This window comes from Callorhinus ursinus, unplaced genomic scaffold, assembly GCF_003265705.2.
Source record: "Callorhinus ursinus isolate GAN/ISIS: 27379988/994484 unplaced genomic scaffold, GSC_fseal_2.0 scaffold14, whole genome shotgun sequence".
NCBI classification, from domain to species: domain Eukaryota; kingdom Metazoa; phylum Chordata; class Mammalia; order Carnivora; family Otariidae; genus Callorhinus; species Callorhinus ursinus.
Genome location: NW_027397076.1, coordinates 36,514,126 through 36,525,956, shown reverse-complemented (window position 1 = coordinate 36,525,956; position 11,831 = coordinate 36,514,126).

Sequence of the window (11,831 nt, the reverse complement as noted above, 5' to 3'; positions counted from 1 at the left end):
TCCCATATATTAAACCAAAATCTATTCCCCTATTTATTCAGCCCATTTGATTGAATACTCACACTTGCAACTACAGATGGTCCTTGACTTATGATGGTTCTACTTACAATTTTTCAACTTGATGATGGTGCAAAAACAATACACATTCAATAGAAACCATACTTTAAATTTTCAATTTTGAACTTTTCCCAGGCTAGCGATATGTGATACAATATTCTCTCATGATTCTGGGCAGTGGTGGCAAGGCGGCTCCCAGTGAGCCACACGATCATGAGGATAAACAGCCAACACACTTACAACCATTCTGTACCCAACCATTCTGCTTTTCATTTTCAGTACAGTACTCAAAATTACATGAGATATTCAACACTTCATTATAAAATAAGCTCTATGTTAGATTATTTTGCCCAACTGTAGACTAATGTTAAGTATGCTGGGTATGTTTGAGGTAAGCTAGGCTGAGCTATGACATTTGGTAGCTTAGGTGTATTAAATACATTTTTGACTTACAATACATTCAGTTTATAGTGGGTTTATTGGAATGTAACCCCATCATAAGTCAGGGAAGATCTGTATATAGGAAAATTAAAATTCTACCCCAAATTTCATGTATTTGAAGACAACTATAATACTCCACAAATACTTTTTTCCCCAGGCAAAATATTCTCAGGGTTTCAACCTTTCCTTATAATATCATGATTTATAAATCTTTCTTCTATCAGTGTTGTTTTTTTTTTTTTCCCTCACTGACAAAACTGCTTCGCCTAAGGTGGGTCCCAGAACTAGACTGGTGATCTGAAGGCTAAGTATAGAAGGGAGCTTATCATATTCCTTAACCAGAAACTACAAGAGAGGCAGGAAATAATTTTTTAAATGTCAGTAATAAGTTCTTCCTATCAACAATTACTTGAAATATAAATGGACTGAACTCCCCAATCAAAAGACAGAGTGGCTGAAGTGATGTTTTTTAAAAAAGCAAAAGTATATGCTACCCACAAGAGACTCACTTTAGATTTAAGGACACACATAAGGCTGAAAGTAAAGAATGGAAAAAGGTATCCCATGCAGATACTAACCAAAAGAAAGAAGGGCTGGTCAGACAAAATGTACTTTAAAAACTGTCACAAGAGACAAATATATAATTATAAAAGGGTCAAATCACCAGGAAGATGTAATGATTATAAATATATAGCACTAACATAAGAGCACCTAAATCTATAAAGCTAATATTGACAGAACTGAAAGGGGAAATAGACAGCAACACCATAACAGAAGATTTCAATACCCTACTTTCAATAATGGATAGAAATCTATACAGAAGGTCAATAAGGAAGCAGAGTACATGAACAACACTATAGATCAAATGGACTTAGCAACAGTACACGTCACTCAACAGCAGCAAAATACACATTCTAAGCACACACAAAACATATTCCAGGATAGACCACATGTTAGGTCACCAAACAAATCTAAACAAACTTAAAAGATTGAAATTATGCCAAGAATCTTTTCCAACCACAGTGGAATGAAATGGAATCAATAACAGAAAGAACACTGGTAGTCATAAATATGTGAAAATTAAACAACATATTCTTGAACAATGGGTCAAAGAAGAAATCAAAAAGGAAATCAGAAAATATATTGAGACAAATGAAAAAAAAAAAAACACACCAAAACTTATGGGGTGTAGCAAAAGGAGTACTAAGAGGAAATTTTATAGTGATACTTACATTAACAAAGATGATTTCAAATAAACAACCTAACTCTATACCTCAAGGTACTAGAAAAAGAAGAACAAAATAAGCCCAAAGTTAGCAGAAGGAATAATCAAGATTAGAACAGAAATAAATGAAACAGAAAATAGAAAAGAATAAAACAAAGAGTTGGCTTTTTGAAAAGATCAACAAAATTGACAAATCTTTACTCAACTAACTACAAATAAAAGAGAGAAGACAAATAAATCAGACATAAAAGAGGAGACATTACAACTGATGCCACCAAAATAAAAAAAAGATTATAAGAGAATATTATGAATAATTATATACCAAAGAATTAGATAATTGAGAAAAAAAATGAATAAATACCTAGATGTATAACCTACCAAGACTGAATCATAAGTAAATAAAATATCTGAATGAATCTACAACTAGTAAAGAGATTGAATCAGTAACTGAAAACCACCCAACAAAGAAAAACCCCAGGACCAGATGGGTTCACTGGTGAATTCTACCAAACATTTGCAGAATTAACATCAGTCCTTCTCAAAGTTTTCCAAAAAATTGAAGAGGGTGGAATGTTTCCAACCTAACTTTATAAGGCCAGCATTACTCTGATATCAAAGCCAGAAGACACTATAAGCAAACTACAGACCAATGTCCCTGATGAATACAGATGCAAAATTCTGAACAAAACACTAGCAAATCAAATTCAACAGCACTTAAAAAGAATCATAATATCATGACCAAAGGGGGTTTATCCCTGGGATGCAAGTATAGTTCAACATACAAAAACTAATCAATGTAAAACACCACGTTAACAGAACAAAGTTTTAAAAAAACACAAGTTATCTTGGGGCGCCTGGGCGGCTCAGTAGTTAAGCATCTGCCTTCAGCTCAGGTCATGATCCCAGAGTCCTGGGATTGAGCCTCACATCAGGCTCCCTGCTCGGTGGGAGGCCTGCTTCTACCTCTACCTCTCCCACTCCCCCTGCTTGTGTTTCCTCTCTTGCTGTGTTTCTCTCTGTCAAATAAATAAAATCTTAAAAAAAAAAAAAAAACACAAGGTATCTCAATAGATACAAAAATCATGTGACTAATTCAACACCTTTTCATGAGAAAAACACTAAAAAACTGCAAATAGCATGAACTTACCTCAACATAAAAGTACCATATGTAAACAGCCCATAGCTATCATCATACCCACAAATGAAAAACTGAAAGCTTTTTTCTAAGATCAAGTTCAAGGCAAGGTTGCCTACTTCTGCCATTTCTATTCAACATAGTACTGAAAGACCTGGCCAAAACAATTAGGCTAGAAAAAGAAATGAGACACATTTAAATTGGAAAATAAAGAAGCAAAATTACTTCTGCATATGACATGATCTTATATGCAGAAAACTATAAAGATTACACCAAAAAAATCTGTTAAAACTAATAAATTCAGCAAAGTTGCAGTATAAAAAAATTAACATACAAAAATCTGTTGCATTTTTATATACTAATAACGAACAATCAAAAAAGGAAATTAAGAAAACAATCCCACTTATAATAGCATCAAAAAAATAAATAAAATACTTAGGAACAAATTTAACCAAGGAAATGAAAAACTTATATACTGAAAACTATAAAATACTGCTGAAATAAAATTTAAGAGACACAAATTAATGGCAAAACATCCTGTGTTCATGAATTGGAAGAGTTATTAAATGGCCATGCTACTCAAAGCAATCTACAGATTGGATGCAATCTCTATTAAAATCCCAGAGGCATTTTTTAGATATAGAAAAAAGACTCCTGAAATTGTTATGGAACCAAAAAGGAACCTAAATAGTCAAAACAATCTTGAAAAGGAACGAAGATGGCACCATGCTTTCTGATTTCAAAACATATTATAAAGCTATGGTAATCAAAATAGTATGGTCCAGACTTGTAAAACAATTGAATAGAAGACAGAGCCCCAAAATAAACACATGCATATGATCAACTGATCTTCAACAAGGGTGCCAAGAATACATAATGGAGAATGATAGTCTCCTCAACAAATGGTGTTGAGAAAATTGGACAGTCACATGCAAAAGAATGAAACTGGACCACTATCTTCTACCATACACAAAAATCAACTCAAAATGGATTAAAGACTTAAAGACCTAAAACTGTAAGACTCCTAAAAGAAAACATAGGGGGAAAGCTCCATGACATTAGTCTTGGCAATGATTTTTTGGAAATGAGATGAAAAACAACAAAAGCAAAAATAGATGAATGGAATTACATCAAACTAAAAATCTTTTGCACAGCAAAATCAACAATCAATAGAGTGAAAAGGCATCTACAGAATGGGAGAAAATATTTGCCAACCATGTATCTGATAAGGGGTTAATCTCCAATATATTTAAGGAACTCCTACAACTGAATAGCAAAACAAAACAAAACAAAAAACCCTAATAACCTGGTTAAAACTGGGCAAAAGACTTGAACAGATATTTCTCAAAAATAGGACATATAAATGCCCAACAGGTATATGAAAGATGCTCAACATCACTAATCATCAGGGAGATGCAATCAAAATCACAATGAAATATCACCACAGCTATTAAGATGGCCACTGCTATAAACTAAATGTTTGTGTGCCCCGCCCCCAATTCACATGCTGAAGACTAATCTTTGTTGTGATACTATCTGAGGGCAGAGCCTTTGGGAGGTAATTAGGTTTGGATGAAGTCATGGAAGTGGAGCCCCCATGATTGAATTGGTGCCCTAATAAGGGGATGAAGAGCCCAGAGATCTCCCTCTCTGCCATGTGGGGACACAGTGACCAGACAACCTTCTATGAATCAGGAAGGGGGCTCTCACCAGAGAACAAATCTGCCAGTGCCTTGATCTTGGACTTCTAAGCCTTCAGAACTGTGAGAAATAAATGTTTATTGTTTAAGCCACGCAGCTCATGGTATTTTTGTTATAGCAGCCTAAAATAACAAAGATAGCCATTATCAAAACAAAACAGAACATAACAAGTGTTGGTGAGGCTATGGAGAAATTGGAACCCTTGTGCAACGGTTGGTGGGAATGCAAAATGGTGCAGCTGCTATGGAAAACAACATGGAGATTCCTCACAAAATTAAAGATAGAACTACCATATGATCCAGCCCTCCCACTTCTGAGTACATATCCAAAAAAAATGAAATCACTTATCTTGAAGGAATATCTGCTCTCCCATATTTATTGCAACATTGTTCACAATAGCCAAGAGGTGGAAACAACCCCATGAACATTTATTTATTCACTGACAGATAAATGGATAAAGAAAATGTAATATATATGCATGATGGAATATTAGCCATAAAAAAAGAAAGAAATCCCATCATATGCTACTATTTGGATGAATACTGAAGACATTATGCTAAGTGAAATAAGCCAGTCACAGAAGGACAAATATTGCATGATTCTATTAATATGAGTTATCTAAAATAGTCAAACTCATTGAGGTAGAAAGTAGAATGGTGGTTGCCAGGGGCTGGGGAGGGGAAAATGGGAGTTGCTATTAAATGGACATAAAGTTTCAGTCATGCAAAATGAAACAGTTCTAGAGATCTGCTCTTCACCATTCTGTCTGTAGTTAATAATATACACTCCACTTAAAAATTTGTTAAAAGGGCAGATGTCATCCTATGTTTTTACCACAATAACAATAATTTTTAAAAATTTAAAAATTTTTAAAAACCTACTTTAATTTCCAGACATATCAATATCCCCAGCAAAAAGAGAAACCTGCATAGGAAAAAAATAGAAAAGCTGTGGATTTCTACCATGCCCATGGATGCACCAGACTTTCCAAATAATCTTGCCATCTGGAAGCCCATTCTTGGTCTTTAAAGTATTTAAAGGCTTTGCAAAAGTTCTCATAGGTGAAACAGCAGGCAGCATCTACAACATCTCAGAGGGAGCCTTCTGCTTCCAGGAATAAAGTCACACATTCACAGGTGCTTCCTGTTTTTTCAAACACCTTGCCCACCTTCTGCACACCAAGCTTGCATTCTGCAAAACGTGAGCCCAACAGGAAGCTGCCTGCAAATTCAGGTAGCTTTTCTGATTCTTACCGAGGTCTTGAATATACTTTCAGAGAAATGTCAGCAAAAACTATAGTCATTTGGAGAAGAACAAGTCTGGAAGAAAAATACACAGAGGACTAGCACCAAGAGGGTGAGAATATTTTTCTGTGAAAATGCTGTCTAAAAGTTACATATTTAAACAAATACATGTGTTTTCTTTATGTTTTGGGCTCCTGTGGGTGGAATTAGGAGAACTGACTGCATGTGGGTGGTGTTTGTCATTTCTCTGTTGTGAGGGAAGGAGTGGAAGAAGGAAGGTGAAGCAGAGAGTAGGAAGGAGAACTGGATGGCTGTAATGCCCCCAACTAAGCTCTGGGGAAGAATTACTGGAAGAATTTTTCTATTTTGGGATGCTCACAAGCTTGTCCTGGGATTTCAGAGCCGCCATCTTGAAATGAGCATGAAGAACATTGATTAAAATTGTGATAGTGTTTCCAGTAAGCTTTGATTAAACTATTCTGGGTAATGTCTTCTTAACATGGTCAGAGGTGGACTTGGAATAAAAATTGCAGGCTCTGTACTCCGTTTTCAAATGGGTTCAGAGAAGAAGTTGTTCAAGGCAATGTATGACAAGTCATGTATTATAGGTAATGAATAATCTTGGGTAATAGATTGATTATTTGTAATTAAAATTCAAAACTGGAGAAATTAGTCATTTCTAGTAACAATATTTGTTTAGCTCCCAATTTATATTTTTATATTTTCTTTTGTTTTTTCCATTTTTTTGTCCAACCATGTTATCAAATTCAGTTCAACTGCATAAATGTTTCTGTTTATTAAATTGACTCTTTGATGCTCTTTTTTTTCCACAATGAAATTAAGATCAATAACCACAAAGATAAGCTTCTTCTGGTTAACTGGCAAAAAGCCTGGATGGGAGAATTTTCCTCTTCTGGGATTCAAACAAGTGTCTATAACCTACAGCAGTGAGAACTGGTCCATATACATCCTAGAAGACCATGCTTAGCAGTAAGTTAAAGGAACAAAGCTAAGGTTGGTTAATTTCTTTTTGCTTGTAATAACAACGGTGGAAAAACATGAAAATCTTATATAACAAACCAAAACTTTCAAATAAATACATTTTATTTGGAAAACTTTATATATCTAAGAGTTTGAAAAACAATGATTTTTTTTTTAACTGCAAGATCTCTCCTACACAAGAATTTATTCCTCTTTCAGCTGTCTCATGTAGTTTGGTAAAGCAGCGTGTCACTGTGGGAGAATATCTATTGAGGATCTCAACATGTAAATGCTACCGATTCAAAGAAGTCCTTGTGCTGAGGAACCTGACTTCCTCTCTGGACATACATATAAGACGGTGCAAAAAAAAAACAAATAACGACAAAGGCAGGCAGGGTTCTAGTCACTTGGTTCTATTGCTTACTAAATGTCTCTGGGTTTCTCATCAGCAAAAGGAGAAAATTGGATTAGGTATTCTCTGAAACCTTTTCTGGCTTTAAAATGTATTGATTCTTAGGTTTTAAGAAAACCTAGAAGACAGCGCATGCTAAGTGTCAGATGAGTGGCTATATTGGTTCTGAAAAGGAAGACATTAAATAGGCCTGGACCAACTGGGATGAACTCCGCAGACAGAGAGCATGAGCTGTGTCTGGAAAAGGGGAAGAACCTAAGAAGGCAGAGAGGAGAGGCAGGAGTCCCCAGGCTCACTCTGCAGATAAGCGGATACTCGAATATGGCTAGATTCAGAGGATGTTCAAATATGGCCAGATGCACATCTGAGTACTATAGATAAAATCTTGTTTCTTGCTGCCTTAACGTGCAAGGTTAATAAAGGTCACTTGTAGAAAAGTATTGTAGAAAAGAAAGAAAACCTTGTAGAAAAGGTTTAGTAAGTTGAGACAGAAGTTCTAATAGGCACAGTATCCTCAGAAGAGAGCCACCAAGATTGGCTGGATCTTCTTAAATTTTAATTTTAATTCTAATATAGTTAATATACAGTGTTATATTAGTTTCAGGTGGACAACATAGTGATTCAACAGTTGTGTACATCTCCCAGTGTTCATCTCAACATGTGTGCTCCATAATTCCCGTCACCCAGTTGACCCATCCCCCCACCCACCTTCCCTCTGGCCACCATTAGTTTGTTCTCTGTAGTTCAGAGTCTCTTTCTTGGTTTCTCTTTTTCCTTTACTTATTTGTTTTGTTTCTTAAATTCCACATGTGAGTGAAATCATATGATATTTCTCTTTTTTAGACTGACTTATTTCGCTTAACATTATACTCTAGCTCCATCCAAAACGGGTCAGCTATATGCAAAAGAATGAAACTGGACCACTTCCTTACAACATACACAAACAAAAACTCAAAATGGGTTAAAGACCTAAATGTGAGACCTGAAACCATAAAAATCCTAGAAGAGAGCTCAGGCAGTAAAGACTCTGACATCAGCCGTGGCAACATTCTTCAAGATTGGCTGGATTTTAAAACCAGAGCTCTCTATTAAATGGTTTAGTGTTCCTTTAAAAAGTTCAGAAAATACGTCTTCTGGAACAAAAACTATGCAAAATCATGGCTAACGGGACCACTGGCTCTAGGCAAGGGAACAAGTCACTAAGGGTAAAAATGATACTACCCAGCAACTAAGAAAGCGGCAGCTTCCTACTTTCAAGTAGGTCTACGTGACTCCTGCTCTATGCTCTCTGACCCCATTCTGTTCTCTCAATCAGTTTATGATCTCTCTTGCTTCCAGGCCAACTCAGCCTGTATGGTCAACTAGTATTAGCTCCCACAACCCCATTTCTTTGTCCATCTGCTATTCAACGATCCCATTCTTTGCTCTCCCCAATTCTACTCCTAAGCGACTGAGCCCTATTGTAGAAAACTGGAACTGTGCCGAGTGTGGCTTCCATACAGAGTCCTTTTTAACTCTAATTAGACTATCATTGTTATTCAACCATTTTTAAAAATTCCTCCATAATCATCTTCTTAATCCTCAGATTCTTACTGTTCTACTTTTACTTCCTAAAGGTATCTTTTACTATCTTTTTCTTTTACTTCCTAAAGGTATCTTACCATCTGGTATCCTTGAAAATTTTGATGTTCCCTGATACTTTCTCAACTCTCCCTATCATTTCATCTCCAGTTTGTGCCGTATCTTCATCCAGGTACTTACTTAGCTAACATTTAAAACATTTATGACCTCACTGATACGAGGAATTCTTAATCTCAGGAAACAAACTGAGGGTTGCTGGAGTGGTGGGGGGTGGGAGGGATGGGGTGGCTGGGTGATAGACATTGGGGAGGGTATGTGCTATGGTGAGCGCTGTGAATTGTGTAAGACTGCTGAATCACAGACCTGTGCCTCTGAAACAAATAATACATTATATGTTTAAAAAAAAAAAAAGGAAGAAGATAGCAGGAGGGGAAGAATGAAGGTGGGGACATTGGATGGGGAGACGAACCACGAGAGACTATGGACGCTGAGAAATAAACTGAGGGTTCTAGAGGGGAGGGGGTGGGGGGATGGGTTAGCCTGGTGATGGGTATTAAAGAGGGCACGTTCTGCGTGGAGCACTGGGTGTTATGCACAAACAATGAATCATGGAACACTACATCAAAAACTAATGATGTAATGTATGGTGATTAACATAAATTAAAAAAACATTTATTATGATCCAGGCCCTTATCTACATAATATCACTTCATCTTTTCATCAACGTTGTGAGGTAAATACTATCATCTCAATTTTACAGATTGGTAAGATGTGTGCCCAAGATCATTCAGCCAGTAAAGAACAAAGCCAGGATTTAAATTTAGGCAATTTCAGCTCAGAACCTGTCTGCATTCTATTCCCTTACCATGAGGGGAAGTGGTGAAAGGCTATGTGTGTTTGGGTGGGGGGCAGGATTTGAACGTCCATATGTATATATGATGTCATATCCAAGACTAATCTGTCTCTTCTGCCTCTGTCTTCTATCCCATCCTTACTCACCTACTCAAGGACTTTGTATTTGCTGTGTAACAAATCACCTCAAAACGTGATGGCTTCAAACAACAATCGTAGAGCATTGCTCACAAGTCTAAAGGTAAGCTGCATGTTTCTGCTCATGTGGGCCAGTTTGGCTAATTGTATCTGTGCTCACTCACATGACCACCTGCAGACCTACTTGGGACTGGACGGTCTAGAATAGCTCTACTCGGATGTCTGGAAACTGGCCTGATGTCAACTGGGGTAACCAAAGTGGCTAGGCCACGTGTCATCACCAGAAACATCCAGGGCCTGTTCACATATTAGTGATTGCAGAACTCCCCCCGCCTCCAAAGGGGCAAAAGAGAGCAAGCCTCTGTGTGCAATCACTTTACAAGTCTCTGTCTGCATCACACGTGTTATTGTCTCATTAGTCAAGAAAAGTCAGGGTCAGGCCCAGAGTCACCAAAGGGAGCCACACCTACAAAGCCTATAGATTTTGATGCATTAATTATATACTACCCCTTCTCTTTAATCCATCCCTTTCCACTGACTCCTTCCCTTTATCTACCGATTTGGTGGACTATACTCTGTTCTAGAAAACCTCTCTTCAATCCCATTATCCCCTGAGGTATTATGTAGCTGAGTATCAGGGATTGAGTGCATCACTGAAAGTTCTCTGAATTAACTTCCATGTAGAAAACAATGATATTGAAAGGATGAAGTAGTTTAAAAATATACAATAACCACGATAATTGTAAAGAATTTAGACTTTTATTCAGGGAGGAATACTATTTAGAAGTGTTGACACAGGGTGATAATAAGAAAGCAGACTTTTAGTTGGTTATATTTGTTTTTAAATTCTCAATAGACAATGCACCCCCCACTACCTGTGCCCGAGAAAGATGTTCCCACTGCTCTGTCCTTGTATGCCAGTGCTCCAGAATCTTTCTCCTGAGCCTTAGCAAGGATGCAAGACATCTCACCTTGAAGTTTCATCTTCATTTATACCTCATTATGTTAAAAGACAAGACTAAAAAAAGACCCTAATTTTTCTCTGGCTTTCCCTAAGCTCTACTGAAGGGCATATATACTTTTAGCTTACAAGATTGTACATAACTGCTCTGTGATTTTCCAGCACTGTGTGAGAGTTTCCATTGCTCCACATCTTTGCCCATACTCATTATTTTAATCCTTTTCAGTTTAACAGGTATAAAATAGTATATATTTTAATTTGCTCTTCCATGTTATAAAAGCCTTGTATGCTTCATTGTAGAGAATACTCAAGTGAAGTTTTTCTTTTATTTCTCTTGCTCCATCCCCCAATCTAATTTCTTTTAGGACTAATCTAATTCCTTTTAGTTTGTGATCTTTTAGCTGACAAATTAGTCACCAGTTTGTTCTGGGTAAATATATCTCAAAACAGGTGTTTGCTTCACACAGTAAAAGAAAAGGTAAATTATTTGCCTAAGTAGAGGTGATATGGCTGTGCCAGCTCTAAGGTTGTGAAAACGTCTCTTGATTTTGTCTCCAATTTTCATTCTCTTAAGTCCTCCCACCAGTTGGTAACCACTGGTAGCAGCCAAACAAAGCACTGCGTATAAGGTTGTATTTGTGATATTTGCAGCTTGGCTTAAGAAAATGAAGTTGCTGTAAGTCTGATAAAGATGTACTCCTGACACTTTCCTACTCTTGCACAGTGGTGAGGGATTTCAGACATGAACCGACTTCCATTGGACTTGAATCATTTTGAAAAGAACCTCAGATAAGCACCTGAGTTCGAGGCCTTTTACAAAAAAAGAACTTCTTTATGTTTTAATTCTAGGATTTTATTGGGAAGATGAAGGTTGTTGCTTTCTTCCTTTAGAAAATCTCCCTCTGTATTTATGCAGCTCATGATTGACTTTCCGCTCTTATTCAGAGAGCATACAAGTTGGTGTTCAACTCAGTGAAAGCATCAAAATATCCAGCAATGTCAGATCATTAAATAGAACATTATACAGTTATCAATAGACATTATAAAACCTTTTTTAAAAAGTCACTGAAGACTCTTAAGTGATCTAAAAAATGTCCATAATA